Raw genomic sequence first — 27,927 nt, 5'->3', positions numbered from 1 at the left:
AAGAAGACGAAAAGAAAAAAATTGAGCACGGTAATGCCATCGCTCACCAGTAGGATACTGTGGAGACATAGATTAAACAATCATTTCTGCTTGTTAATTTTTATGCTATTTGGAATATAGTCTTCCCAGATTAAGAATCTCGAAAAATATTATTGATCCGAATCTCTTCTTCTCTAAGAAATAAAATCTGCCAATTCGGATGATCTTTTGCTTTGACCGTGAAGTTGTTTTAGACTTCTCATTTTTAACTTTTCCCTTATGCATTAATGAAAATCAAACTGTTTTGTCGCGGTTGAGTCCGTCGTCCGCAGCTCTAGTCCAACAGACAAAAACTAGTTTTCTTCCACGACAGAGAGCCATTGGGAGCACCACCACGCACATAAAATTTCAAAACTCACAATAGGAAAACAATTGGAATGGGTAGCCGAACTGATCTTTTGGTGATATTCAAAGGAAGTTATACATTCACTTTTAAATTAGTCAAATTATTAGTTCATTACATATCGCTTCGGAGGTGGTTAGTATGTGGGTATTCTGAGACGTTGTATTTGTGTATTGGCGTAGGTGTTGTTTGTAGATTCTCGGAAACATCATTCACGTCATTACCCTACGAGCATGTGGGGCAAGAGAAGGGTTAAGGAAGAGGATTAAGGAAACGTCCCATCAAACGGTGCTCGAGTTGTGTTTCACTCTAGGCAGTGACTAGAGTGATGCGGGAAATATTCCGCAACATACGACAGCCAAGTTTTTACAGGCGATTTGGAAGACTTCCATAGCTACACCTCCTAGAGGTCTATACGAGCTCGTAGCTTCCTGGCTCCGAGAAACTAAGTATCGTGAACAGTGAGGAGCGTCAGGAGTTCCTCATAAAAATGTCACCCCTATGCCAAGGAATTTAGTAATATTGCTGGTTCATACTATTGCTCTCATTTTATTAAGGTCACTAATGAAGCACTTTGTCTTCCAAAGTTTATCGCTCCTCGCGAAACTAAAATGAAAACAAGGCTTCTCAGATGTTAGTTATTTATTAACAGCAGTGCCGGAAGAATTTATTTCAGCCTATTAAGTTTCGTGCCCATTTTGTTCTCAATTCCTTACTTCTTACTCTGTAGTTCGCAATATTTCTTTTCATATTTACACAGACGACGTCTTCTCAGTAAGTTTGACCCTCTGCACAGGAGCTGGAGAGTTTCCTCTAGGCGGTCATTTGGCACTCACCTGGTATGTCCTGGCGTCGTGGCATTTAAGCCGATAACTTAATAAAGCCCAGTGGCTAGGTTCAATTTTAGGACCAAGTGCCCCATACCCACGGGATCCCTCACGTTTTATCAGCCGTTACGGGGAAGAAAAGTTACTGGACTCTCACGAGTTATTTGGACTAATTTTTAGACTCCGAGGTGACCTAAAGAAGCACCTTTCAAAGAGCTTTACGAGAGGTCTGCAGATGACGGCGAATTTAATATTAGGGTGGTTTCGGTGAGAAGATGACTCGCGGTCGTGTTCTTGCGTCATAGCTGTCGACACGTGGTTAGGTAACCATGATTTAGGTTGGAGATGTCGTTGAAAGAGACGGCGGCGTGCCTTAAATCAGGGCCTAGGGAGCGCGGCATGTTTTAAGCGAACGATGGCGCACATACGGGGAGGCGGCACCTTCGGCTGGCGCAAGGAAGTATATCGAGATTTCATGCCTATCAGGATTGTGGCTGAAGAATAGCTATCAATAAAACAATGCATTTTTTGTTACTATGGATACGCATTTTGCTGGCGAGTTAAAATCACCGGGAATATTTTGTTTTAATTTTTTCGACGGCAATTCAAAAAAAGAAAATAAGTCCTAGGTTGTTAGGATGACACAGTTGGTGAAAAATAATTATCGCTCTGTTTTGAGCCGTTTAGGCACGAGTTGATATTCTATAGCTTTAAGGAATTTCCCAATAGTTTCAAGGAAGACAGTTATATTATCGTGGATCGGTTAGCAATTAAAATTCTATGAAGGTGTTTGCGCAATTGCCAAGAGATTTCGACTGGATATAATGCGTAGGGAAGTATTTCACCACAGTACCGAATTATTTACCCAGGAATAATTTTCAATCAACATCCTTTATTTATTAGTTTTCGTAGTTAAATACCATAGGTACACGTACACGATGAAGCTATGTTATCATATTTGGATTGTTATTGATTTAAATTGCGAAATGTAACTGAGCGTCTCGCTATCTAAAAGGTAGATTAAAGGCTTGAAACTGGTCGCCTATTATTGATACCGCTTTGTATACTATTGAAATTATACTTATCTGCTAACTTTGGTCGTAACAAAAGACGGTTGAAGATATGCGCATTTAAGGAGTCAAAACGTTCATGTCAAATGGCAGTATGAATGTAACACCTGAACGCATTGGGAAAGTTCAATAAATGGTGCATCTGCGCATATTAGCTACAGGTGATGCCACTGTTGAGTATAGTCAAATTTATGGTTTTGGTGGACCCAGGGATTAAGCACTGCTACTCTTCAAATTCACGCCGCACACTGCAATAAAACACCCTAATATCGTGAATTAAGAGAAGTCATTTTGGCGCTTACTATTTGGCATTCATTCGCCCTCCCTTCATAGTAGTAGTAGTAGTTTTGAGGGGAGGCGACCGACAGCTAAGGTCATTTGCGCCATAGGGGAAGGACAGGAAAGGATGAAGGGTGGAGAGAAACCCGGCGTCGGCATTAGCCTACTCTTTACGAAAGGCGCCAAGGGGTCCGCGGCTTAACGTCCCATCCGACGGACGGCGTACTCACTCAAAGTGCCCTCCACAAAGCACCTCAAGTAGCCCTCCCTTCATGCAGACCAAAATATCTAATATAATGTTTCCTCTTCTCTGGCTTCGTCTACAAATATTCGCTCTATCACACCCTTTAATATCCTGTCGCCTCTCGTTTTTTTCTCCGTCTACCTTTCCTACTCTCGCCCTCTGTATCCTTCTATCATCTACCGCCATTCCGAGAACTTCTTCGTAGGTTTTGATGATGCATAAAAGAAGAAAACCAAATCTTATACTGTGCTACAGAGGATGAAGTTTTGGTTAGTGTTTAAGTTTACCCAATAAATAATTGACATATTTGTGTGGTTTTCAAATTTACCGAGGAAAAATCTCTCCAAGAACGAACAATGTGAAACCTTTCAGGAAACCTCAAGACCAATGATCTGCTACAATATGTACTCCCCTAAAGTATAAAAATACTGACCTACATTGTTATTTAAAATCAGGCGCGATAAATTGTACACTTCAGTTCTTGATTAAAAAATTACGCTATTATGAGCCCGTATTAGTCAATTGATATAGTTTACCGTGACAAATATCATTGAATATCGGTTTCCAAATGTCATTTGCACAGTGAATGTTTTAAAAGGGTGCAGTTTGGAAAAATTTGATGCGGATTCATTTATACATAATTAAGGGGTTTTCGCAGGCGTCGATTTGATAGAAATACCTGTCAATGTCTTCACCGGCATTGACACATTAAAAGTCTTTGAGAATTTGCTTTTTTGGGCGAATTGGTGAAATACATTCATTTAATCAATTGTCAGAACAAATTAAATGCTCTGTATATGACATCAGAAATTTCACACCTAGGAGTAAATCGAGAGCTTATTTTGCATGGAACCAGGATTCGTGCCTCTGAGGCCCTTTTATTGGACTTGGATACGTGCCGTAGGTTCCGAGAATTTATGCAAATTTGGATTAAATATCTATGGTAATTTGTCTCGGAGGACGTATTGAGTTAGCCGCTTTGTCGATCTTATTGCTAGAAATTTAATCAGGGCTATTTATCGTTGAGCCCAGGACTGATAGAAATGAAGTCGTTTTTCTTTCAGAAAATCGAATCTCAATCTTCATTCGCTTATACCCTGAATTTATATGTTCCATGTATGCATGCAATCCGTCTTAACCAGGAGAATATTATGACTTAATAGGCTTAATAGACCTGACCACTACCCTGCCTCCGTCTTTGGAATTTGGAGGTAGCAAAAGAATACTTATACAAACATATTTACTAAAATAAGAAAGAAAATACTTTTTAAAAATGAGCAATGTTTCATCTTTCACCAAAGAATGGTGAAGGTCAAATACGAACTAAGAATTCAAAGAATATATAATACTAGAATATACAGTATAAAATGTATAATAGGAATTAAGAATATGGTATTAAGAATCAGGCTTGACTGAGGAAAGTATGTTTTTGGTGGAAATATGGATATTCATTACCAAAATGACAATTTAATGGTTTTCATGAGGTCTTTTAGTCACAAGCCTGGAACAATACGTTTAGATACCCTGTAGCATCACCGTGGGCTATACATTTTTCTTGAAATCCATTTCCTTCCTCCCTCTTCCACACGCTCTCCTGCGTTATCTTCCTCTCCGCCCTCCTTCAATTCCCTCGGCTATTTACTTGCGGATGCATGAATATATGCTCGCTATTTAGTGGTTTTATGTGTACGCGTGTGTGTATATATATCTATATATCTATCTATATATATATATATATATATATATATATATATATATGTATATATATATATATATATACATACATGCATACATATATATTTATACATACTTTTGACTTGCCGGGTTAGAGCATCGGCCCCGCAAGTCGAAAGATCCATGGTATATATATATATATGTGTGTATGTATATACGAGGGTCATCCGGAAAGTAGTACCCGTTCGTGCCGCATGAAGTGCTGACGACGCGAGTAGCCGCTGGACGAGGTCAGATAGCTTCAGTGGCTTGTCTGCCTTCTCTGAGCCAAGTTGCGTGACGCTAGCATTGCCTGTGTTGTTTCTGTGATTGTTTACAATGTTTAAAAAAATTGAGAACGCCGCCAGTTGTGAAGTGAGGGCAGTGATTAAATTCCTCAATGCAAGAAACGTTCGCCCATGTGATATTCATCGCCAATTAAAGGAGGTGTATGGAGACAATGTAATGGACGAGTCGTCTGTTCGGCGGTGGTGTCGCAACTTCAACATGGGGAGGGGGAACACACACGACGATGAGCGTTCGGAGAGACCGTCTGTCATTACAGACCAACTGGTGAGCTCAGTTGACGAATTCGTGAGGAACGATCGGCGCGTCACAATTGATGACATCTGTGAGCATTTTCCCAATGTTTCTCGAACAATTGTTCATGAAATTGTTAAACACCATCTGCATTATGCAAAAATTTGTGCAAGATGGGTCCCTCGCGTATCTCAATGAGCTGGCGGCGAAGGACTATGCAGCAGGAATACAGAAACTTGTCACACGTTATGACAAATGCCTTAATTTGCTTGGAGATTATGTTGAGAAGTAGTTTAAAGTATCCTCTTTCAAATAAAATTTTTTATGTTTGTTAATATTTACTTTTGTGTCTTTATTTCACGAACGGGTACTACTTTCCGGATGACCCTCGTATATATGTATGTATATATATATATATATATGTATATGTATATTTTATATGATAACTATGGTACATGTAGTACAGTATCTCAGTTAGATATTTTCCTCTACGCGTACGAGAAGAGATATTGGCAAAAGGGCAATAACTAAGGCTAGATGAGATATTGGCAGCATACTAAGCAACTTAAAATGAAAAAAGAAAAATATTTTATCTCCCCTAGTACATCGATGGTCACAGTTATTCTGATCCTGGCAAACATATCTCTTGAATCAACCTATTCCACTCTTAATAATATTCCACTCTCTTTTGTTGACCTGACCTCTCCGTTGTACGATTTGTCCAATAATGCCTTTACGAATAGCATAATCAATAATGAGACCTTCGCCTAATAAATTCAAGATATTTAATTTGTAATTAATGTTCGATTTATGAGTTATTTCCAACCTAAATACTCTAATTATCTTGATACACTTCTCAGTTTATCTGAACAAAATAAAATAATTTCACATGAAGTCCAGCATGAAGCGATTTCTCATATACCATCTAGAAGGGAAATGAAATGAATAATAAAATTCTTCGAAGCGGTTTCCTCCCGAATGATATTATGCACATGTGCTAGTTTCTTTGAATATTAATGTGTTTTAGTTTTTAATGCCCATGCTCTGGTGAAATGCCGTCATTTAACACTAGCATGAAAATAAAGTTTCGGGGTCATGTTTGAATTTCTTTCCACTTCACTCAGAATTTCCCTCACTTTATCTTAATTGTAGTAGTAGTGGTAGCTTTAGGGGAGGCAACCGACAGATAAGGTCATTTGCGCCACTAGAGATGGATGGGGAAGGAAGGATGGAGAGATACCCGGCATCGGCATTAGCCTGCTCTTTATGAAAGGCGCCAAGGGGTTCGCAGTTTAACGTTCCATCCGACGGACGGCGTACTCACTCAAAGTGCTCTCCACAAAACACCTCAAGAAGGGATCGGGATACCACTGAAAAAAAACATCTATCGTCTCCAGGATTCGAACCTGGGACGTCTAGGTAGGAAGCCAATATGTTATCCTCCGCACCATCCCGATCCACATCTTATTTGTTCCGATAGTAGTGAGACAGTAGTATAAATCTACGTTGAGGCAGCCCTTATATACAGTTGCCATGTATACAAGTAGCGTGATAACTCCAACTTTAGCAAGGCATAAGCATTTACTATTTCAGTGCTGAGTCGAAAAATTAGCACATCTGGAGAGTCAAATACATTATTAACGAATTATAGCCGAATACCTTAACAAAGAGATTTATGTAATACTCTTTAAAGCCTTGCAGATATATGTCTGCATTGTACGATCGTTTTCATTGTCCTTTTTCCTAATGATTTGTGAGATGCTTTTAATGTTACTTCTGAAACCGTATTTTGAAAATAGTTTAGCGAAAAGTATGAATTTTTTGTCAAAATGAACCTGTCCTGTCCCACTCTTCACCTTTGCCCTGCCCCCTTTAGAATCAACTCTTCCGTGTATGCTCAGCTTCGAATACGAATTCAACAAATTAAAGTTAACCTTTATGTGCATGAACTCCTTTCATGTAGGCTAGGATTGCCTTTGATCGTTAAGAAAATGATAGTCTCTTTTGTCTCAGTGATTATTGCCAGGCTTTATGCTGACCTTATACAAAAATCTCCACCGTATTTATTTCCTATTTACTAAGTCCAACGCTGTACTTTAGTTATTGGGGTGTTTAATTTATTGCGATTTAAGTCATTTCGGGGACATTCATTGGGGTAACGTTTTCTATGCAGTTATTTCAATGCATTTTCTTCCCACTTGCTGGCAATCCAATATAGATTAAAAAAGAATACAAATGTTGGAAAGGGTGACGAAACATAACCTTGCGTAAGACATGCGGGTTCTTTGATGGACAGCAGTTCGTCGGATCGCCGCTTCGCTTCCAATCGGATAAACCGGGCATGTCAGACTCATCCAGGCTTTAAGGCACTCGGCGAATGTGACTTTCGATCATTGAGTGCCCCATATTAAACACCCACGGCTGCACGTATCGAGGAATACTGCGATCGCTCCTCCGCCATTGAAGTTAGCCACTCAAATGCTATGCCGCGGTGTACAGGGTGACCCACGGACACAGAGACGGATGACGTAATAAAAAGTGGGAATTCGAATGAGGCTGCCATCTCCCCCGAAAGGTAAAATTGTCGACGGGGCTTGGGACATCGGCAACGCGTTTTTTGTTGTTTCTATGAGAACCACGTTAGGGTCCCCCGGGTGGTATCCACGGCCCCGTGCCCAATTCCCCTTGGTCCACGCGCTACGGGATCACAATCGCCCGTGCTGCTTTGTATTCTGATATTCGTCCTGCATGCAGCCATCCGATGGCGTCCATCCTACTAACCCTCCAAGGGTTCGTGTGAGGTTGCTGTCTGATGTTATGGGGTTGGGTCAAAGCCTCTTTGTGGAGAAATATGCGTCGGCAATGGAACGGAATAGGGTCCACGCTTTGAGCCGCTCCTTCTCTCAGCACTCGTCCTCCTTCGATCTCACTCGAAGTAGTCAGTATGCCGAGTATTCCTCATCTCACGGGCTTTTATTTTTTCGCGATTTTAAGATACGATCTACCTATTTGCATATTACATCTCGACACATTTCTACGTCGAGATGTAGTACGCAAATAAGGATGGAGCCATTTAGAATCATTCGAAATCGTTATCGCACGGAATGTTTAAGGAGCTGAAATTCAGACTTTTCCATGTTTTATTCATATGCGTGTGTGTAAATGGTTATGGAAATCCATTTATTACCTGGCCAGAATTCCACATAGGCCCCACCCTGGCCTGATGATGGACCCGTATCGTCAAGCAATGGACCAGTGTTTGTACAGTGTTGGTCTTCTGATCTTAACTTGGATACCATGTTATCATGAGCTTTTGTGGGTATCTTGTGATCGTGGAGGTGTTTTGCATGAATTTTTATTGAACAAGTATGAATCATTACTAAGCCAAAATTTTAGGAACGGTTAATTTGCCGAAATTAAATTGACTAAAAAGAATAACTTGGTTGATGAAATTATTACTTGTAATTAATTTTTGAAGGCATTCCCGCTATTATTAATAAATGAGTTTACATATAGTATATCTGTTCTCTGCGGTGACTTGAGATAACTAAGATAAATCGCTGGCTCCACAGTTATTTGCGCCATGAGAGCCGGTTTATGCATCTGTAATCATAAAGTGTAATTGACTTAAATATTTTTTTGTATAGTACCGTTTGTGTCCTTGAAAGTTTTTAATTTCAAGTGGATCACTAAATGTAATCAAAACTCTATAAAGTTGTTTGTTACTCCATTCTAAAACAAGAAATTTTGTCTAATAGATCAGAGGATGATGACTCTTTAAAATGATAATTCATAGTAGTATGCCGGTTAAGGATAGGTTTTTAATGGACCCTGGCACTACACAATACTGTACTGCAAAGCCACAAATAATATGACACTAAATATCCGTGAACCCCAAACTTGATGACTCTTTGCAATAACTCATTTTTTAGCTCTGCATTCTTTTTGCCTCCCTTGAATTCCATTGAAAATGCTTATTCATTTCCTCCTTTACCTCCCTTTCCCAACGTTCTCCCCTCCATTACTGTATTTAGATTCTTTTCAGTATCTCCTACATCCACTTCTCCTAATCTCTTCGAGTTTTTCCCATCGGTCACCTCCCTTCCTCTCCTTATCCTGGAACTTTATCGTGTGTTTCCTTTCTGTTCGCAAGTAATGGGAAATAGCAATAGACATATACTACCTTGATCAAAAAGTTCCCGGAATAACCACCGTGTGGCGCTCCCATCGTTCCGATTTGAGTTCTGTTTTTTTTTGTTAAATTGGTACATCTGTTTTTGATATTCCCTTTAAATCTTAGTGTCATAACTTGACATTTGCAAAAATTACGGTCGGTTTTCCGTATGTCCATCAGTGCTTCCTGCGATTTTTCCATTACTTCCTTTTGGCTGCTAAAACGCGTTCCCCGTAATCGTTTTTTAACTCGATTGAACAGAAAGAAGTCACAGGGAGCCAAATCAGGTGAATTCGGTGGCTGTTGGATGGTATTTGTTGCATTTTTCGTCAAAAAATTACGAATAATGATAGCACTGTGCGACGGTGCGTTATCATGGTGCAAAATCCACGAGTTTTCTGCCCACATTTCTGGTCTCTTTCGGCGAATTGCTTCACGCAAACGTCTCATAACGCCCAAATAATACTCTTTGTTTACTGTCTGGCCTTTTGGCAAAAATTCATGATGCACTACACCGTTGTAATCCATGAAAACCGTCAGCATTGCCTTCTTTTTTGACTGAAAACGACGTGGTTTTTTTGGTCTCGGCTCATTTGGTGAACGCCATTCACTTGCCTGATGTCTGGATTGCGTGTCGTACTCATAAACCCACGTCTCGTCTCCAGTAATGATCCTTTTGATGAATGTGGGATCGGATTCAGCCTCGCAAATCATGTCTTTTGCGACGTCAACACGGTCTCTTTTTTGCATGAAATTGAGGTCTTTTGGCACCAACTTTGCTGCTACACGACGGAAACCCAAATCATTAACCACAATGTCTTGGGCGGATCCATAGGCAATGTTCAAGTCCTCCGCTATTTCTCTGATGGTTAATTTGCGGTTATTGACCAACATTTCTTTTACTTTATCAATTTTTTCACCGACTTTCGATGTCGATGGTCTGCCACTGCGTTCATCATCTTCGATTGACTCACGACCACTTCTGAACCGCTCGTGCCACTGGTAAACGACCGTTTTTTTTAGAGAATCGTTGCCGAAACACTTTTCCAACATTTCCAACGTCCGTGCGCCACTAAATCCGTTTTTTACGCAAAATTTAATACAAGTTCGTTGTTGCAAATTTAAATCCATTTCTGAAATTGTAAAAAATCGCCAACACACACAGAGATAGATGTACTCTTGGCTACGTAACTTTTGCAAATGTCAAGTTATGACACTAAGATTTAAAGGGAATATCAACAACAGATGTACCAATTTAACAAAAAAAACAGAACTCAAATCGGAACGATGGGAGCGCCACACGGTGGTTATTCCGGGAACTTTTTGTTCAAGGTAGTATAGCAGGTGTCTCGGATTGCTGATAACTCTGACTTGGATGATTATAGTTTTATTCTGCCTGGCCATATTTTCGTAACATAATCTATACATTTTCTTTTGCATTCAAAATATTCCCTAGAAAATATAAAAAGATAATTAAATAAATGTATTAAATAACCGAATAATTTTCGAGGCAACAAAGAAATTGTGTTCTGTTTTCCTAATTGACTTCAAAGTATTATCTTAAAATTTGAAATAATTTAATGCTCAATATGTGACTTACGACCGTGTTTATACTTCTGGATATGCGATGATGATATTTTAAACCCATATGGTAAAATATTTAAGTAATATTTAGTCTATTTAGTCCACATTCTGCCAAAACGAAAAATCAATTGGCATAATACTTCTTCCTAGTTACACAGTGGCACTTAATTGAGCAACATTTCAAAGGACGTTTTTTCACTAACTATTCCCCTGTGCTGCATGATTTGACTCTGATTAATATATTGGCTGAAGTATATAGATTTAAAATTTAAGACCTTCGTGAACGCAGTGGAGCTATTATCCTGAGAGCGCAAGGCTCAAAAGAATGCCTCATGCTTAATTTCATTCTCTCACGCGTCTATCAATTATTGAGTCGGCATAGTTACCAGTATTTAAATGTTCCATTAAAATTATTTTTCCCTGAACAGGGTTGTTTGAGAAAAAGCAATAATAGGAATTTACGTTAAATTTGGTCACAAAAGGGTCTACACTGTTTGTATAACAGATCGGCTACGTTCATATTTTTCCACAGATAATTTTGGGATCATCACAGTTTGAAACTCCAGTAAAAATTATGCATCTGTTCAGTTAGTATTGACACCTGTAGTCCCTTTCTCAAAATGGAGAACTTGTACGTTCACTTGTATCTTTCAGTAACTTGCCTCTGGTTTCATTCAAAATATTTAGAATTCCCGCTTAAGAGATAAGCACTCAACGAGAGTTGACAGAGTTTTGGATTGGATCCCGACTCAAAACGTGAAACTGAATGAACGTCAAGAAAAAATTTGAAATCTTAAGCCAAGCGCTCTTACGGCCAATGTGCATTCAACTCGCAGTCTAATTTTCATTAAAATCTTATTTTACCACATTGGTACGGGTTAGAAACATCGAAACTTTCGAAAAAAATAACTACGACGCTCTTCAAATAAAAAGATAAAATTAGCGTACATTTTTTGCTAATGTTTGGTGAACTACGATTGTCTTGTTTAATATAACTGATAGCGGGGGATTAGGAAAACCAGATTTTTGATACGCTTTTAAACAATCTTGTCTACCCATTTAAGTCCCTCGGATCCTATAGCATATAGTAAATATGACAAAGAGTTGAAACCCCTTGAATATAATAATTAAAATTTAATTGGATATTAAATTCAACTATAAACACAAAATGATTCTTAATGCTCTCTAATTCGACGTCACGTTGCGATTCATTGTCTGTCTTCTTTCCAGCTGCACGAAAAAAACAATGAATCTCCAAGATGTTAAAATTTGGGCCAAACCACATCAAAGCTGAATATTTATCACATAGTTTACAGAGCACATCTCGTGAGCCCAGCAAATTATAAATTCTCGTGTTTACTATGAGTATACTTCGTGATTGTTCCGCAATAATTCTTAATAAAGTTGAATTTTACTATCGGCCATTATATATTTTGTGTATATGGAATTTCGTGTGGTTATACCCGGTCAGCCCTTACTACCACGGTCATTTTTATTAAGATATAAGGGTAGTTGTTCGCAGTAGATTTCACCGGCTTTAAAATATTATAGAATTTAAAAAAGTCATTGATCACATGTTAAATTTGTATGTCAAACCATATCATTAAAATTTTTTTATGAAATTAGGATTAGTTACAATTCAAGACTTATGCATATACACTACAGGTACATATCCATGAATATCTGTTGATAGATATCCAGAAATGGATATAAAATATGTATAAATAGATCAATATTCATTGATATGATGTGCGGTTTGTAATGTGGATATTTATTGGACATCCATTGGATATTTTGTGCAGTAAGGGGTGGTATGAAAGATAATTTTGAACCCGAAGCTCCGTGGTCAATAGCCGAAGGCTCTACGTAAAGAACTACAGCGCCACTGGCTGTGATGAGAAGCTTAAGGGAAAAGGGAAAAACGAAAAACGATTTTGCTCTATTGAGATCACAGCAGGACTAGCTCTTGATTGACAAGACCCTTGATTGCCACGGCCCTTGATTGGCACAGCCCTTGATTGGTACTACTTTGGAAGGGATGGCTCGGTTCGTAACTCGCCATGAGGGGCGAGCATGATCGATACCGACCAGCTTCCCTCAGCCGGCCTCACATGAAAGGTATATGAAGTACGTGAAAAGATGGATTATTTAGAGTCATGGGTTTCATTATAATCAGTGGTATAATGTTATAAAGACAGGCGAATGCCGCCGATTTTACTTATGTCCAGTTAGCTTTCATACCATTTCATGCCAGCATCATTTAATGACATTAACTGGTAGATCTTTCGAAATCAGGATGGAGGAGAAAAATAAATGCTTTAGGAACTAAGAATTGCAATTCCACTTCGCGAGGAATTTGATCAAGGGCGAAAACAATAGCGATTTTAGTATAAGCTTATTCGGAGATCATGCTTGGAGTGGAAATAGGAGGAAAAATGGACGCAGTCAGGGAGATGGAAAATTCCGTCCACAAAAGAGAATAAAATATACAATAAAACTGTAAAATGACGTGCATTTTCAAAAGCCTCATGCCCCTCTCGTCCCCAAGCATCTTTCCACTCCGAACTCCTTTGACCCTTGACCCAGCATAGTGCATTTCCCCGCCCTTGGCTACTTCCTTTCACCTCTTCTTCGTCATCTTCCCAGCCGAGAAATTCCCCAACGCCATCCTACGCCGTTCATAGTTAGTCAGTTGTGATGTAGTAGTCCGGCCACCCTTCCACCCCCCCTGCCCCCTGCACCTTTTCCTCCGTCTTTATTCCTCCCTCATGGCTACACGACCAATTGTCGTCGAAAAATAGCGATAAAATGATTATACTTAAAATTACAGATTTGAGGATGCACAAGTTTCATTTTCAAAATTGTTCTTTAGCAAAAGTTAATTTTTTAGTAAGTTTGATAATAATTCTTGAAAACCAGGTTTTTTTGGTGCAACAGAATATTATTTATAATTAAACGTAAGAAAACTACATGAATAACAAACTTGGACAGCAACAAACAATATAAGAACACATAAAAATATCACTTACTCGTTATTTCTTAATCATTTCGACGGAATTCAGCTCCGTCTTCATCGGAAGAAATGACTGATTCTGTCATTAATTCTATTTATTCCGGTGAGGACGGAGCTGAAATCCGTCGAAATTATCAAGAAATAACGAGTGAATGATCTTTTTATGTGTTCTTATATTGTTTGTTGCTGTCCAAATTTGTTATATATATATATATATATATATATATATATATATATATATATATATATAGGAAATACACCAGTGCGACGTTATACGTAGAATACACACGAAATTATGGATGCATATAAAAAAAAGCACTCAATTATGACTTAATATTTCGGTAATCCCAGCCACCTTTATCTGAGTATGAGTGGTGACTCTCATAACCTGAGTTAGGAGTTGCACCTCTGTATTCCCCTCTCATAGGCATTATTCATAAAATTTACGAGCATACATGTCATGCATGTGTACATTGAATGGATAGGTATAATTTAATATTCCAGTTATGACTTCATCAAACATTATTTTTCATTCCATCTTATTCTATGTCCATTTCCGTTAATTCTGTGATTCAAATGTCACAAACAGACGAAAGATGAAAATAAACGAAAGACGAGGCAAAGACGCACCTGGTAAAAGTTTCTTCTTCCAACAGTAAATAATGGCCTTCATAAAACTTAAATTAAATTTAAATGCTTCCAGAGAATCAGCCGCTAAGAGCTCAATAGGAATCGGCGAGAAGTGCTCGGTCTTTTGCTCTTTTATTCCTACCCTAGGGAAGAAAGGCGTTGAACGATATTAGTGTCTGAGCCCCGAGTTGTTTCTGTGCATTTACATACAATCCAATTGTGTTTCTCCGAGCTGAAACTATCAGAGTCGATCCCTACTCAAATTGAAAAGAAAAGGGAATAGGGGGATGTGTTGAGAACAAAGTGACGGCGCAGTCCAACTACGTGTTTCTTTTTTTTTTCATTTACCTGTCAATTCATGAAAAGCTTCTTTTCACGATCAATCCCTCATGATCATCATGCTCTTTATTTTCTTTTTCTGCTAAGTAACTGTGTTGAATGAGTAATTTACTTGTCCAGTAAAGGAGCTATCTTTATTCTTTTTAAAGCAAAGCAAGCAGTTCTTCAAAAACGCCTTCATTCGTCGATAATTCTGTTCAATGTCTCGGTTGATGAGCTTTTCTCGGCGAGGGAAAATTTTTGACTTCATGCAATATACACGCGTCACTGACACAAAATACACTATGGGAATGAGTAATATCAGTCAAAAAAATGCTATGTATTACAAGATTTAAAACAATATTTCATCCCATTTGTAATAGTGCTATCAAAGTATATGCGTAGATTATTGAGGTGCATAGCGTAATTGGCTAGTACACCCTATTCCCAGGCTTTTTTAGTTCCCAGGGTTTTAATTGAAGCATGAAATTTTAGAAAGTAGGAAATTTAACACATTTGACAAGGTAATATTAAGGTTTTTTAATTTTCAAATAAAAATTACATTTTACCCCGTTTCTTTTTAAAGAATGCTTATGATTCGGCCCGAAGATAATCGCAGAGCAACGCAGAGAAAACAGGCAAGAATATTAATCAGGAGTGTAGGGGAGCATCCTTTTCCCTGTAAAATTTAAAATTGACAGTGATTGTGGTCTCTGGCCAATATCTGTATTAGCAGTTTAAAGGGTTAGTTTAGTTTAGAAAACCCTTGTGATGGGTACATTTTTGCTTTTTATAAGTATAAATTATATCCTCTCTGCATGAATTATTCATAATTAAATATTGCTAATTTGTATCAACATTCGTTGCAAAGGTTTTTAAAGTAGCCCTGAAATGTAACTAAAAATGTAATCATCCTACATGATAATTCCATTTGACGATCTCGAAAATTAATTTAGTTCATTTATATTTGTTTTGTACGAACGTAAATAGAATTAATTTAGTGATAATTAAATGATGCAATAATTGGAAAATATAGAATGATGCATTAATTCGACAAAATATATTGATTATTAAATAGATCAAACTTAATCTGAAGCTGAATTTAAATTAGAAGTGACAAATGTTAAAATAAAATTATTTTATTTTATTTAGGGGTCAAAATTTTATTTGAGTAGCAGGTTTCTGGAAGAGTTCTCATGCCAATGCTATTTCCTGCAGGATAGGCAACACGCGATTAGGATAGATATAAACCATTGCCCACTCGCATAGGCGTTCCCAGCATTGTACTTTCAGATGAACGATCTTTATTGGTACACCTTGCGAAATAAAACTTATTCCTTAAAAAATAAATACATAAGTACGTTGATAGACCATTTTCGAAGGAAGCTATCAGAAAGACAGACTATTGTTAATTTTTCAACCTATGGGTTTCGAATTAGTGAGATCATGCTTCATATATATATATGGAGATTTCTAAGCAAGACATCAAGAAAATATTAAGAATCTTACATTACCAGCATGAAGTTATGTCGTTTGAATTTAGAGTAAACATGTGTGATGGCTTACTCTTTAAGTCTCAAACATACTCGTACAATTGAGTTCTGAAATTTCACCGAATTGCCATCACCGATTTGAATGCAATAGGGGATCGGGATGGTGCGGCGGCTAATGCATTGTCTTTCCACACCGAGGGTCCATATTATAATCCCGGATGTGATATTATTTTTCAGTGGTATCGTGATCGCTATCAGGGGATCGGGATGGTGAAGTAGCTAATGTACAGGCTTCCCACCGAGAGGGCCCAAGTTCAAATCCTGTACACAACAAATATTTTTCTGTGATATCCCGATCCTTACTTAAGGTGCTTTTTGGAGATCACCTTGAGTCAGTACGACGTCCCTAGGATGGGACGTTCAACTGCAGAATTTCGACAAGTGTAGGCTAATGCCGACGCCGGGTTTATCTCCATCCTTCCTTTCCCATCCATCCCTAATGGCGCAAATGACATTAGCTCTCGGTCGTCTTCCATCAGAACTATTACTACCGGGTCACTACTTGGCACGCTATGTTGAGAGCACTTTATTAGAGTATGCGGTCCTCCGGATGAGGCATTAAATTGTGGACCCCTTGGCACCTATTGTTAAGAGAAGGAAATTACTGACACCGGGTTTCTCTTCGCCCTTCACTTATTATCTGTATATTCTGAACATTCCAAATTGCCCACCTATCCCTAATGGAGCAAATGAGATTAGTTGTCAGTCGCCTCCCTTAATAATTAACTAAACTGTTAATTAAAATAAATAATTTATTGCTTCTGTGATATGTATTCATATTTTCACCAAATAGCATAATCGAGAATGACTAAATAAAGGGAAAGTTTAAGAGAAATACGGATCAAGGTGGACGGGAAAATAGATTAATGATGGAAGGAAAGGAATCAGGTTCGTACAAAATAAATAACCGCCGTTATTCAGGGCATCCGTGTTTTTCCCTTTAGTCCTTTTAGCGATGCTTACAGGAGATGGCAAAAGAAGCGTAGTAACGAGATACTACTGACCAATCAAATCCGCATAACGTGTTTCGTCCGTAATTTTACCTTTCATCTGTAGAAAAATTGATCTTTTTGCAAGTTTTAATGTTTCATCCAACATATTTTTTGCTATGTTAATATTATATTTGGATATTTGTTTCAACAGCTTTCAAATTGCTCATAAACTTGCATACATGAATTCATGAATTTATGAATGATGCAGTTTTGCTGTTTCTCCTGAGTTAAAATAATAATCCAAAATGAATGAAATAACCATCGAAAACGTTAACGACTGCCATCGGGATGACGAAACTATATGAAGCCGCTGCGTGATCTCGCGTACCTAATTGCTTCTTAATGTCGGTTGTATCCGATGCTTTCAGAACTATTTGGTGTGGTAGGCATCCAATGTGACCTTGCCTTGTGACGAAGTCCGATTCGACAGGCGAAGGTTAGGATACTTGTGCAGCCCAGTCGAAAATCAGCTGACTCATTACGTCACTCCCTCACATTACAACTTACTGGTAAAGTCGACACCCTGAAAATTGGCCATTATGGCGGCAGTCTCAAAATTCTCCTCTTGAACGACGTAGGGATCTGCTTGTCAGACAAAGTTCACGAACAGTATATTCCTATCTGGCTCTCGCTTTGGAGACAAGTTTCAAGGAATTTACGTACAAGTAAGTGACATTTTTTAAAAATTTCACTGCAAAAAGAATGAGTCGATCAGGACTCATGTGAGAAGGGAAGGGAAGGTGAGTTCAAAACGCGGTCTTTGGGCAACAGGTGGGTCATCTTAACTTTAGCGCCAAGGCACTTACAGAATTCAACCTCTGTGAATTCTTCCAGTCCTTTAATTTTGGCTGCTAAAATTGTTGAGTGGTGTACATGTATGTACCCATTTCCTGCCTTGTGAACTCGGCAATGTTTCTTTAGTCCTTTGAAATTGGTATAATATCAGGAATTTTCAGATCAAGAGACATCAGTGTTAATCACTGAATCGAAGCTAACTGTTAACCTTACGCACTTGGTTACCCTATCTTATTTTATTTAACAATTATTTTCTTCTCTATTAACACTTAGTCTTACACGGGTAAATAAGTATTTTACAATGAGATATCGTAGTGAATGTAAGTTACTGTATAAATTATACACATTATTTTAATTGTATTGAATTTCTATTTGAAATGAACATTAAAACTATATTGAATTTTAATGTTTCATGACTAGTTTGGAATCACCCTCTGCCACATACCACAAGGGTGCCTTTAGAGGTACTTCGTAAATGTAGATGAACCCATCAAGTTTCAATAATAACGCTCATCTTACATCTTTGACTTTTTGGAAAATTTTTCGAATTTTCATTCAAATTCCTATGAAACGTTTTGCTCAGTTTCGAAATCTTTAAATCAAGATGTATCTTAATAAATAAGATACTCGGTTCTTGGCGCGCGCGTTTTTCCGTAATTTGAGTGAATCCGCATCGGTTGTATTTACAGTTGTATACGTACCTAGAGTGGTTTACATTTGGCAACAGTCGATAAACAACTAGGCCAACTTCTGGTTAATCCTGAGTATAATTAGCCAACTGATTATGGTATATTACTTCGGAAAGCATAATCTTTTTTAAAAATATTTTTTACGCTAGTTTGTGTATATATATATGTAATTATATATATATATATATATATATATATATATATATATATATATATGTATAATTATTATAGGTTATCTGCAGGGTAAGGTAGGTTTTGGATGGACACAAACTACCAAACGGCACAGCGATAATTAACTTGTCTCTCCCAACGAACCAACCCAACATCCTATTCTGCAATAAACCCTTCTTCATCTCCGTATACTTCCCATTTATTCCGTCCAACATCCCTATCCTATTCTTGCTCCTTCCTCGTTTGCCTAGCATTCTACCCTCTATCGCAGTCTTCAACATCCCATCGCTGATGCACTGTATCCATTTTTCCTACCTTCTTTGGATTTCTTCCACAATATTTTCTCCTCCCCCACTATGCCAAGCATTTCCTCGATTCTTTCTGTCCACTTCGTCTTCTCCATCCTTCTCCACACCCACATTTCAATAGCCTTCAATCTAAATCTATCATCCTACTTCAATGACCATGTTACCGCGCCGTATATAACTACGCCCCATGTCAAAGATTTTACTAGTCATTTCTTAAGGTCATTACTCAACGTTTCTGTCATAATTTCCCTCCTACTTGTGAAAGCTTTCTTGACTAATTCTTCTCTTTATGTCCCTACTACTTTGGCTCTTTTGGTTCAGAACACTTCAGAGATAGGTAAACTGCTCTAATTTTGCCCTCCTATTTTAATATTTAGCTTAGGTTTTTTCTTTCTGGAAAACCGCGTAACTTTTGTTTTATTTACACCTAATTATATATATATGCATATATATATGTATATATATGTATATTTATGTATATATATATATATATATATATATATATATATATATATATATATATATATATATATATATATATAGTTTATGTATACGAGGTTTTCCCAGAAAGGATCTAGCCATGTACACTCTTCTGAGAATAATAACATATCTAGAAAGATAATGGCTCAATCCCCTTCAAAGTAGATCCCTTGGCACCTCACATACTTTTCCCAGCGTCTCTTTCTCTTTAAAAAAAAATTCGCCAAGACCTTTTTTGGAATGACCATCAGCTGCCTCGTCGCATTCTCTTTTATCTCGGCAACGTCAAAAACTTCATTCTGCAGATACAGGGGACTTGCTCCAACCCTCAAACGATGACCTAGGTTTTATAAAAAAAAGGCATTACGGGAAATGAGTTATGGGTCTACGGCTATCATCCAAAAACAGGATCCCAGTCTTCACAGCAGTCGGTTTACGAGATAAAGGAGAACGTGACGAGGCAGCTGATGAACATTCCGGAGGAGGAATTTGCCGATTGTTTGAGTAAGTGAAAGGGACCTGGGATAATTGTGTGAGGACCCAATCGGAGTACTTCGAAGGGGGCTTAGGCCTCATTGTTCTAGGTAGGCTATTTTTCTCAAAATTTTGCATGGCTCTATCCTTTTTAGAAAGAACTTGCAATTATGTATTTATTTTTTTAAATCTTACCCATAATAAATTTGATAGTTTTCTTCTAGTCTATTCATTCCGCATGTGAATGTGTTATGTACGGTAAATTTATATGTGGAACAAAATATCCATTTGGTCATTTTTCATTTATTTTGTACATTTTTATTCCTAGTAGAGGAAAATGTTTTTTTGTTTATTGAAATTTGTCTAGTCCAATTTCATCAATTCATGGAAGAAATTGGGATTGAATACGTATTATGAATTTAAAAACCTGGTGCTTACTATTACACTTGAATGGCAAGCAAGTGCTCATAAGCTGATAAATATTTTTATTAATGAAAACAATTTTAGAAGGTTACTCTAATAAATTGTAACGATTAGTTATTTAGGATTTCCTCAGGAGGTTGCAAATACTAAGTATTATTGCGTCAAAGTTTTGTAATCCATATTCCTCAACAGGCAACATACAAGTACGGTACGGTGTTAAGTAGTATAGTGGGGAGAGAAGTGGCAATATTGCGGAGTTCGTTTGCGGCGTTAACGACGCTCCTGTTTAGGATCCACCAACTCTCCTGGGAAATTAATGTATCAGTGTTGTGAAGGACCGTGTTCTTAGGACAGATAAGAAGCCACCCAAGTCCTGAAGCTTCTGAAAATCACACGTTCAGGGTATGAGGGCGAGCACCTTCCCCAGTGCTAACAGAGAATTTGTACGCAATTTGGAAGTGGAAATTGAAAACCTACCACTCCACAAGAATCTCCGATGGAACACGACCGCTGGTGCCTCAACCCATAACACTCTTTATCCCGTCTTTCCTTAGATCCGCCATTTTTTCAATCAAGTCCATAGACACCTGAGGAGACATCAGTTCCACATCGATCCGCGATTTATCGAGGACCACCTTCCGTTTCTCGTCTCCTTCATCGACCACAAGTGTCCTGGGTGAGTCATCTCCGCCCACCCCCACACTTCTACGTACGGAAGCTCGGTTAATGTGCTTCCTTGGGAATCGCAAGAACTCTCATAGGTTATTAACGCAGAAACAGCATTATATAATTGAAATATTTGTTCGAACTGGGAAAAATGTGCAAATGAAATCAGTTCGTAGAAATATTGACCTGGTGGCTACTTTAATGGCTTGCATTGCAGGAGATGGCGAATGCGAATAACTTCTTTGGCAAGACTGTATTTTGTGCTACTGTGTGATTGATTTTCTGTACGAGACTTGTTACACGACATGCTGTTATTATTTCACCAAAAACTAGCATGGACACAATTTTGGTTTAAAACAAACCCGTGAATGTATTTTTTGTTTTATTCCATCGTCACAGCTATGTGTGTGTTATACACACACACAAACATATAAATATTTATATGTGTTATAACCCGAAGGTTGATTTGGTAAGGGGCATGTTCCTTTGCCTGTGCCAGGAAGATCTGGTACCCGAATAATCACCTAGCTTGGGTGGAACTGAGGGTACCCGGAGAGACTTGCTCGTGAATCGAACCCGGGCCCTCCAGTCAGTAGTCCAACGCTCTAACCCTGGACTACCGCGTATATATATATATATATATATATATATATATACGCGGTAGTCCAGGGTATATATATATATATATATATATATATATATATATATATATATATATATATATATATATATATATATATATATATATATGTACTCAAACGTACATACACAAGCTATGTGATTTTTCGGGTACCAGGTCATCCTGGGAAACCATAACCGGCACAGGGAAAGGAAATTGCCCCCCTACCCCCCCTGCCCCCCTGATGTGTGAATTTCACACGCCGTCGGGCTTAGTACTGGGTGAACTCTACCATAACCTACCAAACCGACCTTTGGGTCGATTACTTTGTTTATAGTTTATATATATCGTATATATATGTGTGTTAAATAAAATACGGATGTGTTAAATTAAAAAATTGGACAGCAACAAGCAATTTATTTACACTCACACATTATTTCTTAATAATATCAATGGAATTTAGCTCCGTCTTTCTCAGAACTACTACTGTTTCTTCTTAGGAAGATGGAGCTAAATTCTTTAGAAATAAAGTGTGTTCTTTTTATGCGTTTTTATATTGTTTGTTGCTGTCGAAGTTTATATATATGTATATATATATTAATATATATGTGTGTATATATAGATATATTATTATTATAGATAATCTACTGGGTAAGGTAGGTTTTGGATGGACACAGGCAACCAAACGGCACAGCGACAATCCCTGTACAACCCAGCATCCTTTTTTACCACAGGCTCCTCTTCACCTCTGTATACTTCCATCCTCCCTTTATTTCGTCCAATATCCCTATCGCATTCCTACCCCTATCTTGCTTGCCCAAATTTCTCCCCTCTACCACAATTTTAAACGTCACATTGCCGATCAAAATGCTCGGCATCCATCATTCCTGCCTCCTTTGGATTCCTCTCAACAATCCCCACTCCTCCCCCACTATGTCAAGCACCCCTTCGTTTTTTTCTTTCTGTCCTTTTCACCTTTTCCATCCTTTTCACCCACACTTCAATAACCTCCAGACTTTGCCTATAATCCTGCTTCAATGACCATGTTACCGCGCCGTATATTACTACGCTTTATGTCAAAGATTTTACTAGTCATTTCTTACATTCATTGCTCAACGTTCCTACCATCAATTACTTCCTCCTCATGAAAGATTTTTTACCTGATACTGCTCTTTTTGTTAGTTCCCTACAACTAAAAACATTTCGGTCCCAAATCGTTCCAAGATAGATCAACGGTTCAAGATTTTGCCTTTGTATTTTAATGTTTGACTTATTCTTTCTCTTTTCGGAAAATCGCATAACCTGTGTTCTATTTAAATTCATCCTCAACTTACATATCTATCACACTGAACTTCCATATCATTTAGCAACCAAATGTTGGCCAGATGACTGACCAACTAAAGGTTGATCTACAAATCTAATCGATTTAAAAATTCATCCACCGACTTTATTCCTATATCCAGTTCTTTCCATACCTCTGTGACCATTCCTTCCAAGTTTACGTTGAACAGTAAAGATGATAATAGATAATCCCGTCTCACCCTTCTTTCTAACACTGCCCAACCAAATTCTCCATACACCACTCGCAGCTGAGCAGTCTCAGACACTTGGATATTACAGTCCGAACTACTCCCATTTTCTGCAAAACAATCAATACTTTTTCCCAATTCCCTCTATCAAATGTCTTTCCTAAATCTACCGGCATACGCATCCGGATTGTTTCTATATTCCTCTGTATTAATTTACTCATTAATGCAATAGCATTACACGATCATATATATATATATATATACATATATATATATATATATATATATATATATATATATATATATATACACACATTATTTTGTGTAACTTCTGCTGCTCCCAAATACCTGCATATACTCTAATAAAGGCGGAGGCTTTCGTGAGGGTTCTAAAGCTTCCAATGCCTACGCTTCCCAGAAAAACATTTAAAAATAGATATTATTCGTAGGGACTGCCGACCTTTCGCAAGCGAGCAAACTGTGCTTGATGATAACGGGAAAGAAGGCAGGCCAAAACATTTCGAATAAGTGGATATATATCGTTCGGATGCAAATAATACACATATTTATAATCAATGAATGTATGTATGTATATGTGTGTATATATATATATATATATGCGACCCATATATATATATATATATATGTATATATATACATATATATATACATATATATATATATATATATACATATACATATATATATATATATATATATATATATATATATATATATATATATATATATATATATATATATATTACTATTTTTCGAATTTTCGGTGGTCGTGACCACCTTTATCAAGGAAGAGAGGGTTCTGTTCCGCAAACACACAAAAAATAGTGAGTCTCTTTTTTGTGTGTTTCTGTGTTTTTGTCTGTGTCCACTAGTGCTAAGTGTTATACATTATTATTCACGTACGTGAGGCTTTCAAAAAGTGTTTTATATATATATATATATATATATATATATATATATATACATGTATATATATATATATATATATATAGGGTTCGTCCGGAAAATAAGTGTACTGAGCTCAGGAAAAAAAATTTATTACACTGTTACATATCCTAAGCTAATATTCCTCAAAATATGACCCTTGTGAGTCGATACACTTCTTCCAGCGGCGTTCCCATTCCTGGAACGCTCCCGCGAAGGCATCATCGGGAACCTCTCAAAGACACGTCGTCACGGCCTCTTTGACGGCGTCCAAAGTCCCGTATCGCGTTCCTTTCAAACTCCTCTTTATCTTCGGGAACAGAAAGAAGTCCGGTGGTGCAAAGTCCGGGCTGTAGGGCGGGTGCGGCAGCGTTGCCACGCCGTGCTTGGCCAAGAAGTCCGACACGACAAGCGCGGTGTGAGACGGCGCATTGTCGTGATGCAGCCGCCAGATGTTTTTGATCGCTGGCCGGACGCGGGCGACTCGTTTTCGAAGCCTGTCGAGCACTTGGACGTAAAATGCAGCATTTACAGTTTGTCGTTCAGGTACAAATTCATAGTGGACGACTCCCCTTTTGTCAAAAAAGACAATGAGCATCGCCTTGATCCGAAATTTGCTCATGCGAGCTTTCTTTTGACGGGGTGATGATGGGGTGTGCCACTCCGCACTTTGTCTCTTCGACTCCGGGTCGTACTCAAAGATCCACGTCTCGTCACCCGAAACAACGTTCTCTAAAAAATGTGGATCATTTTTGCAGTGATCCGCAAGTTGTGTCGCGATTTCCAAACGATTGAGTCTTTGATCATCACTGAGCACTTTCGGCACCAACTTTGCACAAATTTTTCGCATCTGTAATTGCTCCCTAATAATCTCGTGCACTATTGTTTTTGGCACATTACACTGCTCTGCTATCATCCGAACACTAAGACGACGATCAGAGTTCAGTACATCGCGAACTTTTCGCACATTTTCGTCGGTGAGTGTCGTTGATGGTCGTCCAGGCCGTGGTTCGTCGTCGACCTCTTCTCTGCCCTCCACGAACATCTTGTGCCACCGAAAGATCATGTTTCTGGACATGGCTGACTCCCCGTAAGCCTGGTTAATCATACCGACAGTTTCGGTAGACGATTTCCCAAGCTTTACCGCAAATTTGATGGAATAACGCTGCTCCAAAAACTTCGGCATCGCGTTCCGTGACGTGGGTCGAGCGTGGAGGTTCGCGTTAACAGAGCTCCTCACTACACCACAGCTCAGAGCCGACTGCCTTTATCAGCGTCGCTTGCCAACATACCCCCTCCAATCGCAGCCCGTCAGAGCGGTGCTGGGCGCGCCTGGAGCGGCGGGAAAAAATCAGTACACTTATTTTCCGGACGAACCCTGTGTATATATATATATATATATATATATATATATATATATATATATATATATATATATACACATACATATATATATATATATATACATATATATATATATATATATATATATATATATTTATATATATATACACATTCAAATACGAAATACCGCCAAACGGCGAATAAATACTCATACATACAGAAACAGATATAAGGAAAAGGGATAGAAACACATATAAAGGACGAACACAATAGAGGTGGGGAAGGCGGAATCGAACGGATCACAAGAGTAAAAATATTTCCTTGACCGGGACATATTTTTAAGGAAATATTTTTACTCTTGTGATCCGTTCGATTCCGCCTTCCCCACCTCTATTGTGTTCGTCCTTTATATGTGTTCCTATCCCTTTTCCTTATATCTGTTTCTGTATGTATGAGTATATATATATATATATATATATATATATATATATATATATATATATATATATATATATATATATTTGGGTCGCGGTAGTCCAGGGGGTAGAGCGTTGGACTGCTGACCAGAGGGTCACGGGTTCGATTCCCGGGCAAGGCACTCTGGGCACCTGCAGGTCCACCCAAGCTTTGTGATTTTTCGGGTACCAGATCTTGCTGGGAAACCATAACCGGCACAGGGAAAGGAACTGGGCCCCCTACCCTGATGTATGAATTTCACACGCCGTGAAGGGCTTAGTACTGGGTGAACTCTACCATCACCTACTAAACCGACCTTCGGGTTGATTACTGTGTTTATGGTATGTAGATTATTTCTATATATATATATAAATATGTAATGTATATATATATACATATGTATATAATGTATATATATATATATATATATATATATATATATATATATATATATGTGCTGCTGATACCAGTACTAACGACTTCCGAAAGGCTGGTAACCCTTAATTGCTTGGCGATGGTCGTTACCACTGAATCTACGCCAATAGCCGTCATCTCAATTTTTAGCCCCTGTAGAAGTAGACCTTCTGCCCAAGCCGGTGGGAATTGAGGTGTACTATGTAAGAGACGCCTTGTGGTCCTCTATGTACTGCCTCTTGATGAAGTGTGGAATGGATTCCTCCCGAGAATTTTGCAAATTGGGAGGAATTGTTTTTCGTCGGCCGAAACGGCTAGAAGGGGCATGCGTCCGCCTTTCGGTCGGAGAGTTCGATCCCTTCCCTGGGCGTGAGTGCTGTGGAAACTTGTGATAACACTCAGCCTTCGTGGGATCCTCTTGACGAGCGGAGACTTATCGGAATCCTGGCAAGGCACCCTGCCAGTTAGTGATATTCGCCGGGTAAGACACCTTTGGGTGGGGACGGATACATTTTCACTACACCTAGCTTCCATTCGAAGTTAGTTACCGGAATGAATTCCTACGGTGCTCGAAAATTGCCGCGATTTACCATTGAGTTTTGAGTTTTATTTATAAAATTCTTCAGCGGCGTGTAATTGAGTCACCCAGTGACAATGTAGGTGAAAGAACATCGGTCAACCCCCTGCAAAATATTTATCAATAGGTCAGATACAATAAAAATATATGAAAATCAAAGGTGACAAATAGTCTGAATTATGTCTTGTCTTGCAATTAGGTCTTGTCTTTTAAGGTAAATTTAAGTGGAAAAAGTAATCACTTGTGCAGCGGAAAGTGATTCTTTGCGTTTGCATTTGCACAACTGATTACCTACCTCAGATAAACTGATATCTATTGTAGAACCGTAGCGAATAAGTGAAGACTTACTATGTAGATAAAATACTGAAATTGCGCAGTGAAATAATCATTCCCCTTGACTGCGATGAGTTTTACACTGTAAACTTCCGTACGTATTGGTGCAAATTGGCGGGAAAATACGTTAGAGTAACTGTCTTGGGATCCTACGCAGTTCTTTGTGTTTAGTTTTTGTATTTGGCGTCCTCATCTGGCTAAAATCGCGCCTAGATGTTAGCAAATATGCACATGATGATACAGTATGCGCATTGCTACAAAGGGTTGCAGTAAGTCACCTCTTCCTCTTTGCAAATGTTTTTATTACATCAGCAAACTAAGTATACGAGAATTATAGTATATTATCTGTAGAAGTCTGTTGGAATAATTGTGTAATGCGTCGGTA

The 27,927-nt window shown here is 38.2% G+C and overlaps 1 protein-coding gene across 2 annotated transcripts in view; it reads left to right on the top strand.

The window, feature by feature from the left end:
- LOC139686073 (cAMP-dependent protein kinase catalytic subunit 1) overlaps positions 1-27,927 on the top strand; it is a 317,835-nt gene that overhangs the window by 154,826 nt on the left and 135,082 nt on the right. The window lies entirely within an intron of this gene.

Source organism: Hetaerina americana, unplaced genomic scaffold (assembly GCF_022747635.1).
Source record: "Hetaerina americana unplaced genomic scaffold, ioHetAmer1.1.p SCAF_13, whole genome shotgun sequence".
Classification (NCBI taxonomy): Eukaryota; Metazoa; Arthropoda; class Insecta; order Odonata; family Calopterygidae; genus Hetaerina; species Hetaerina americana.
Note: the sequence above shows the minus strand (reverse complement) of the source record. Positions and strands in the feature narration are given on the sequence as shown.